Source organism: Moschus berezovskii, chromosome 21 (genome assembly GCF_049115385.1).
Source record: "Moschus berezovskii isolate FMDL1 chromosome 21, NW_MosBer_1.0, whole genome shotgun sequence".
In the NCBI taxonomy this organism is placed as follows: Eukaryota; Metazoa; Chordata; class Mammalia; order Artiodactyla; family Moschidae; genus Moschus; species Moschus berezovskii.
Genome location: NC_142480.1, coordinates 49,740,832 through 49,748,169, shown reverse-complemented (window position 1 = coordinate 49,748,169; position 7,338 = coordinate 49,740,832). Strand labels below are relative to the sequence as shown.

General features: G+C 50.8%; 1 pseudogene; it reads right to left on the bottom strand.

Annotated features, from left to right (window-relative positions):
• Positions 1-325: 325 nt before the first annotated feature.
• Positions 326-2,627, bottom strand: LOC129550034 (myeloid-associated differentiation marker-like; annotated as a pseudogene).
• Positions 2,628-7,338: the final 4,711 nt, after the last annotated feature.

The window sequence follows — 7,338 nt, the reverse complement described above, 5'->3', positions numbered from 1 at the left end:
CGACTTCACTTTCACTTTTCACTTTCACACATTGGAGAAGGAAATGGCAACCCACTCCAGTGTTCTTGCCTGGAGAATCCCAGGGATGGGGGAGCCTGGTGGGCTTCCGTCTATGGGGTCACACAGAGTCGGACATGACTGAAGTGACTTAGCAGCAGCAGCAGAGTATGTGGATTTTGTTTTGTTTTCTTTCTTTTCTTTCATGTTTATATTGAGGTTGAAAAGGTTATTATGAATGTGGGAGAAGAGAAAAAGCCATTCCCTATGATTGACAGCAGTGCTGATAGGAACAAGAAGCTCCAGAAAATTTTTAAAAATGTGCACATTTATATAGTTCAAATTATGCCTGAGTCCCAGAGAAGCAGGAAGCAACATCAAAAAGCAACTGACACAGAAAAACACACGTGTGTGTCCCCTCACACTCAAACAATACAGTTTCTTTGACAATGGAAGCAGCAACCCCCATCCCCTACAAACCACCTGCCCAAGAAAAGTTGAAACTTTCTCTTGAAGAACAGTCACTCAGTAATTTTTGGCCCCCAGAACAGAAGGAAATAAAAAGGAAAATAACAAAAAACACCCAGACAAACTACAGCGTTAAGGTGGGCGGTGTCCTTGCTCTTCTCCCTGCAGAGGCAAGATCTGCTGTTTTGATCACTGAGTCAGGGGGACCACATCGCTGCCCCTCACAAACACTGCAGACAGGTGTCTTCAAGACCCTGGGATTCTTCACCAGCTCTTTTTTTTTGGTATTCCCCAGAGAGTATGGAAGGGATGGAAGGCATTTACCCCTGGCTTCCTCTAAGATGCCCTCTAAGCAACAGATGTTTAGTGAGCCAGCAAAAATTCTGGAGCCAATCTCTTGGAGGACTGAGCACCAAGTGCTCAGGAACCCAGAGTTTCTCATGCAAGAATCTCGCCCACTAGAAATTACTGACCTTCAGAGGTTTTTGTTTTTAACTTAAAGGAGAGGTGCACAGTACAGTTGCTCCACTGGGTGGAAAATATCCCAATCCCTTCCTACCCTCCCACACCCCCTAAACTTCCCCAACCACACCATTAAAGCACTGCCAGGGGGACAGACACACTTTGGCAATGAGGCCCCTCCAGAGGCCCAGGGTGTGAACAGCTGCACAGAGGGCTGTGTGCTGTGGAGTCAGCACCTCAGGAGGCGGGAGGGGGCTGTGGGCAGAGAAGGAAGGAGACTTAGGTCCTGATGGATCAGAAGAAGGAAGATGGAGAGGGGTGATCAGGACACAGAAGACGAGAAACCAAGGACGACCAGAAAAGGGGCAAAAAGCAGAAAATGAAGGAAAAATGAGAAAGAGGCAAAAGAGGACTTGAACAACCAAGGAAACCAGGAAGGAGACAGAGCAGCAGGGGGAAGGGAACAGAAAAGAGAGTGTGATGCATGGGGAAGGATGTGAGGAGGGAGAGAGGGAGCCAGGAAGAGGACATCAGAGCTCGGTGAGAATACTTCCTATGAGCAGGGGATCAGGAGTCCCTGGGCTGGTCCTCAGTCCCTACAGAAACCTGGCGGGCCCAGTCCCCCAGGTCGGCCATGTAAACCAGCAGGTTGACGGCTGTCAGGACGGCCACAGCCCGGCGCTGGTCCCAGGTGCACATGTCATAGGTGAGCTCGTCCCTGCAGCCCCATCACTGGACCTCTGGGGCTGCCTGCCGAGCTCCTCGCTGAACTGGTAGAGCGGCCAGAGGACCAGAGCGCTGACGTAGAGGAGGACGGAGAGCAGGGTGAGCACAAGCTGGAAGAGGGGGAAGGGGACCGGCAGCCTGTATTCCCATTCAGACAGGTTTAGCAGGAGGACCACAGCTGCCAGGATGAAGCAGATGGAGTACACGGCCATGCACCACTCCAGGGCCGGCTGGTGCAGGTACAGGGAGGGGCTGCTGAGGAAGGCAAAGATGACACCAGCCACGAAGGTCTCCAGCACCTTCAGCAGGGCTCGCATGGTATGAACATAGAAGATCTCCTTGAGCTCATACCAGGCCCTCATCCCGGCCACTTCTATGACATACAGCACAGACGCGATGCAGGAGAAAGCAGAGGCGGCGATGGCCCGGTCCCGGTTAGGACCATAAGGCAGGAACTGGACGTAGGTGATGGAGTAGATGATGGAGGCTGAGAGGCAGAGGAGGGCGGCGTAGCAGGCGTAGGTGACAGAGATGTTGTACCAGAAGAAAGGAAGGTGAGACGGGTGCCTGCAACACTCAACTATGGCAACGACGAAGGTCATGGCGAAACAGATGCACCAGAAGGACATGGCCCAGTTACCTATGGCCCCTCTCGGAGTGCGCATGTCGGCCACAAGCGAGAAGGCCACGCAGGTGGAGCAGAGCTGCGGCAGGCGGAGGAAGCAGCACACGTTGAACCCGGCGTCACCGCTTGGGGATGCCGACCGGGTGGACATGGTGTTGTGACGGTCAGGCAGGTCACGGTCACCAGTACAGCCATGGTCTTCCCTGAGGACCCACCAGAGAAAGATCCGGTTCCAGAAGTGGATTGAGTCAGATGCCTGGAAAAGGCTCAGGGCCCCATGAGGGCTGAGGCTCAAGATCTGTGGAGTTGGAACCAATGGCTCAGACACTTGGGTAACAGCATAGCCTCTCCAAATGGTTCTCTCCACCATCACCCTTGGCCTTGTCAGGAGTCTTGTCTTATCCCAGACCTCACAGCTGGGGTGGGTCAGGCCTCAACCATAAACATTTTTACATCTCTGTGCTGCGTCCCATTATCTATAGAGACACAAGGTAGGATGGTCCTTATCTGCAACCCCAAACCTTCAGTCCTCTGAAAACTGAACAAGAATTTTTAAAAATTCATTTGGTAGCAAAATTTGACCTGAACAGATCTGGGATAATTTATGATCTTCGTTTATTTTATGTATTATTAGTGCTCAAACTGGTTCCAAATAGGAAAAGGTGTACGTCAAGGTTGTATATTGTCACCTTGCTTATTTAACTTATATGCAGAGTACATCATGAGGAACGCTGGGCTGGAAGAAGCACAAGCTGGAGTCAAGATTGCTGGGAGAAATATCAATAACCTCAGATATGCAGATGACACTACCCTTATGGCAGAAAGTGAAGAGGAACTCAAAAGCCTCTTGATGAAAGTGAAAGAGGAGAGTGAAAAGGTTGGTTTGAAGCTCAACATTCAGAAAACAAAGATCATGGCATCTGGTCCCATCACTTCATGGGAAATAGATGGAAAAACAGTGGAAACAGTGTCAGACTTTGTTTTTTTGGGCTCCAAAATCACTGCAGATGCTGATTGCAGCCATGAAATTAAAAGACGCTTGCTCCTTGGAAGGAAAGTTATGACCAACCTTGATAGTATATTAAAAAGCAGAGACATTACTTTGCCAACCAAGGTCCGTCTAGTCAAGGCAATGGTTTTTCCCGTGGTCATGTATGGTTGTGAGAGTTGGACTGTGAAGAAGGCTGATCGCCGAAGAATCGATGCTTTTGAACTGTGGTGTTGGAGAAGACTCTTGAGAGTCCCTTATACTGCAAGGAGATCCAACCAGTCCATTCTAAAGGAGATCAATCCTGGATGTTCATTGGAGGGACTGATGCTAAAGCTGAAACTGCAATACTTTGGCCACCTCATGCGACGAGTTGACTCACTGGAAAAGACTCTGATGCTGGGAAAGGTTGGGGGCGGGAGGAGAAGGGGACGACGGAGAATGAGATGGCTGGATGGCATCACCGACTCTGTGGACATGAGTTTGAGTGTACTCCGGGAGTTGGTGATGGACAGGGAGGCCTGGCGTGCTGTGATTCATGGGGTCGCGGAGAGTCGGACACGACTGAGCGACTGAACTGAACTGAACTGAACTGAACTGAACTGAGTGCTCAAAAGTGCAGTTGTAGAAACACTAATGTATTTGATTACAAGGAACTTCTAGACCCCAGTGGGATGTTATGTCATATAGAATAGATGTACCATGTCACTTGTCTGAAACTGAAAAATTCTGAATTCTGGAGTATATCTGACCCAACGGTTTCAGAAAAGAGACTGCTAACCGCATTTTATAGATGAGAAAGATAAGGCTCAAGGAATCAAATGCCTTCACCTAAGGTGGCATGCACATCCAGGAAGAGGGAACTCAGAAAACCCGGCTAAAGCTGTGGGTTTGAGCACTGTGCTCTACAGCCCACATGTCGGCAGGGTTCATGAATTGGAGACCAGGACCAAAGCTCGGGGCTCTGGGACCCAGGACCCACCTTCACGGCCCTCAGCCTCCTTCCATAGCTACCTGAAGACACACGTGTCCTGGCCTGTCCTCCCTGCAGCATCACTAGAAGCAGCTGCCATCTGAGGGGACACAGCCCCACTCTGAAGAGGGGAGCCTCAGGGGTGAGCAGGGAGGAGCCCTGGGGAGAGAGCAAGGCCGTGGGGACGAGATGACATGGGAAGTGGGGACTGTTCTAAAGTCCCGCCCCCCAATTTTGCCTTCACATGTGACTCTTCCCCACTGGGGAAAGGAGACACCCACCCAGCATGACTCTGGGGTGGTGTCGTGAGGAACCACAGAATAAATTGACATCATGTTTGATGTTTTAGCTTCAAAGCTGCCATCCAGGTAAGAGTGCAGAAAAATCTAGAAAGTAGTCCTACCTGAGTGAGGATTTTCCTGGCCTGGGAGACTGGTTAGTAGTTTCCAAGCTGGGAAGAGGGATTGGAAATGAATGAGGATGCTGTGTCTGATGCTGATGGGGAGCCTTTCAGGCATCCCAGGGAGGGGGTGGGGATGGACGGATGACCAGCCCCCTTTTAAGGGCAGGAGCTGAAAGAGGAGGCCCCTGCAGGACCCCTGGGAGGAGACAACCCTGACGATGCACGGGACTGGGGTGGGGGCGGGAGGCAGAGTGGAGATGACTGGGGTGGGGGGCAGAGTAGGGATGACTGAGGGGATCCCAGGGTCCCAGTGGCCCTGAGGCAGCCCAGTAGGGGTCTTCTGACCCAGAAGGGATGCAGGCATGGAGCCAGCCTTCCGTGGAGGAGGGGCCTGGACTGGAGCTGAGACAGGAGGACAGGGCCTGAAGGGTTCGGTGCTGTGACGGGGACACGCGGCCAGAGGGCCGGGACCCTGGAGACCACGGAATTGCCCAGGTCACCTGCCCAAGACAGTCCCACCAGCCAGGGCTGCAGTCCTGCTCATACAGGGGCTCCTCCAGGGTCCAGTGTGTCGGGGGGTGAGGCCCCTCCCAGCCCGCCCCCTCCTCAGGGACAGCTGCCCTGTTTCCAAGGGACTATTTATTGGGAGGCTCCCAGGGCTTAAGGGCCAGCACCCTGAGCCCCAGCCAGCCTCCTGCCATCAGGGGCCTTGCCGCCTTTGCTGATAATAAACCCTAGGAAAGGCTATGGCTTGACAACAAAGCAGCCAGAAATGTGGAAGTTTTGGAGATGGAGGCACTGTTGTGGTTGTGTGAGCCATCCAGGAAAGCTCTATGCCTTTCTCTTCTAAACATCTATTTACTGCATGTTCACTGTGTGCCAGGCACTGCAGATCCCACAGCAAAACCCAATTCCTGCCCTGAACGAGCACCTGAATCAATGCAAAGACATGTGTCTAGAGCAGATGAACAGAGGAGAGCCAAGGACTCCTGAGGACTTTTCAGAGAACTCTCCAGCTGAGCAGAGATTGAAATTCTCTGTGCAAGTCCAGAGAGCAGGGCAAGTGGACTTTGCACTCCCTAAGGAATGAAAGCTGCTGCAAAATAAGATGGCCCACTGTGGGAGGTGATGTTGTTAGTTAGAACCTTTCCAGTCAAGCTGTTGAACCAGTCTGGGGGGAGGAGGATGTGACTGATGGTTCCCAAAGAGTATCCCATGGGATGCTAGTCCATGGTGTTCCATGGAATAAACAGTTCCCTGATCACACAAATCTGGGAATCACTTACTGCTATAGATCTCTTTTAGTCCTAAGAAGTCCTTCAAAAAAGAAATCTGTTTAACTTTTTAACCCAGCTTTAGGTGTATTTGGCCAAATAAATTTTTCTTGTCTTAAAACACGAATTTTATTTTATTGCTTCTTAAGATTTTCCTGCCACAAGGACCACCTCCTGGGAGCCCTTCCCCTCCATCCAACCTGCCTCTGGGTGAAGATCACACGCTTCATCCCAGTACAGGAGTGAGGGGCAGCAGAGGGGGTCCTTGCTCTCCCCTCCCCCGCAGCTCTGCTTGCCTGGCCCCTCTGGCCCTGGTGACTCTAGGATGCTGGGCTCTGGGGCTTTGTGGCTGAGAGCAGGAGAGGAAGAAGGCTTGAGAGGACTTCGCCAGTCATTTAAAGGGCTGCTGGTCTTAATGTATGCCTGCCCGCTCATACTCACACACACACACAACCACACACAGTCAGTGTGCACAAAGCACACACTTTTAAAGAGAAGCATCCAAGCCCCTATAAGATCTAGGTTCTTTCTGATTTCTAGTCAAATTTGGGCAACTAGGACCTGTGGATTTTGTTGGTTTCATTTTCATTTTGTTTATCTTTGAGGTTTTTAAAAAAGAACATTGTGGATGTGGAAGAAAGGACAAGATTTCTATGGTTGACAGCAGGGGCTGATGGGGATTGGAAACTCCAGGTAATTAAAAGAAACCATACATATTTTTTTCTACATTTATATAGAACTTTATGCCTGAGTCTCAAAAAGCAGAACACAGTGGCAAAAAGCCTCTGACGTGTGTGTGCACACACTCAAGTTCTGCAATTTGTTTGACTACAGCAGCTGAAATCCCCGCTCAGTCAACCCACCTTCCCCAGAAAAATAGAAAAGAAACTTCACCTTTAAGAACAGGTCCATTCAGTCAATTTTGTCCTCCTAACCAGAAAAAGAAAACAAAAAATCCCAGGCAGGCTAACATCAGCTTTAAGGCTGCAATGGCCATGCTCTTCTCCCTGCAGAGGCAGGACCTGCTGTTTTGATCACTGGGGCAGGAGGGCCACATCGCTGCCCCCTACCAACACTGCAGACAGGTGTCTTCAAGACTCTGGGGTTCTTCACCAGCTCCTGCTTCGATTCCCCAGAGAGTAGTTGGGATGGGGAAGTATTCAGCCTTTGCTTCCTTTAAGATGGCCTCTTCAGGCAGTGGGTTTTCAGTAAGCTTGGAAAAATTCTGGAGCCAGTGTCAGACAGGGCCAACCACCAGTTGGGGCCTAGGGACCCAGGGTCTCTGCTTCAAGACCCCCACCCACTGGAAATTACTGACCTCCAGAGACTTTTTTTTAAAACTTAAATGGGAGACACATTGTTCACAAAGAAAGCGAACCAAATGCTTAGCTACCCACTCCCATCTCCAAACCCATCACAGAC